Raw genomic sequence first — 1387 nt, forward strand, 5'->3', positions numbered from 1 at the left:
CTCATCACCTCATGATTGAAGTTTTATTCTTTTCCTTCCTATTGTTTCTTCCATTTAGTTGACCATTAAATTAATTACAGCATTCCGGCACAATAATTCAAACGTGATACGTCTTTCAGTAGACTAACGGAATTAAGACTTATAACTTACAAGCAGCATAACGCGGAACGAGAGACTATCATGGGAGATCATCTCCCGAACAATGAAAAATATTGACTACAAAATCCTAATTACCATCGCACCTAATATGACTAAACTACCCCTTGTTCAAGTTTTTGACTTTTTTTTAGTTTAAAAAGTGTATCTAACAATTTAAAAAAGTGTATGTAGCAACCTGAAGGAGTGTATCTAGCAATTAAAAAACTGTACCAACCTGAACGACTCCTAAGATGACAAATCAAACATATAAAAATACAGAAAAAGGATACCCGAGAAGTGTTTTTCTCCCATTTTATCACCGCAACATAATTTGTCGACGATAACCAATCAAGTCCTGCAAAACAAAACAAAAAAGGCAGAAAATTAAGATAAAATGGCAGCCCGAAAGAAGTACATATCCTCCACCAGGGTCCAAGCGCCTTCATTGTTAGTGATTCTCGTTGATGGACTAGGGATATTCAAGTTGTTCCCATAATTCTTCCCCGAGTGTATTAACGCTAATGTGCTTTTCTTAAAGACAGGGTGCATTTCCCACACAACGGTTTAGCATGGGTGCATTTAGGGTATCATTACATCCGTCTACAATGTAATGTAAAGTGGTCGAATCTCTTAAAACATGGGACAGAAATGACAAAATTTAAGATAAAATGGCAGAAAAATTTAAGATAAAACATATATGAATTATCAAGTCCATTAAACTCACTTTGTAATGTTTCTTGTCCGTCCACAAATCAGATTGAACATTGCACCTTCCATAAACTTCATGACATATACTCCGCAGTCAAAACTATTCAAGCAACATATGATATTGAAAATGATATTAAAATAATTAACATTAAGCAAAAAATAACACAAAAATATATAACAAACTAACGTGTTTGCTTGCCGAGGACATCCTTCACTTCAAGAGGAAACAAACCGATGGCCTTGACGCGCTTGTAACCATTGGTGCTCGGTATCTGATTTGCAACATTGACTATCTGTGAACAACAAACAATCAACAAAAATACTTGTATGAATATCTTAGATTGTGACTTCTAGACTGAATTAAAATAAAAAATGGCGACCATACAATATCCTCCACATAAGTATTATATTCCTCCACAGCTTTCTTATCATTTTTCCTATATTTCTTGAGAGAGTCCAAAATGTAGTTCTTCTCCTCCTTGAGATCAGACACACAAGCTAACCAATGGTTACCATCTTTGCCGATTGTGAAAAAAACCTA

The sequence above is a fragment of the Silene latifolia genome, chromosome Y (genome assembly GCF_048544455.1).
Source record: "Silene latifolia isolate original U9 population chromosome Y, ASM4854445v1, whole genome shotgun sequence".
Lineage (NCBI taxonomy): Eukaryota > Viridiplantae > Streptophyta > Magnoliopsida > Caryophyllales > Caryophyllaceae > Silene > Silene latifolia.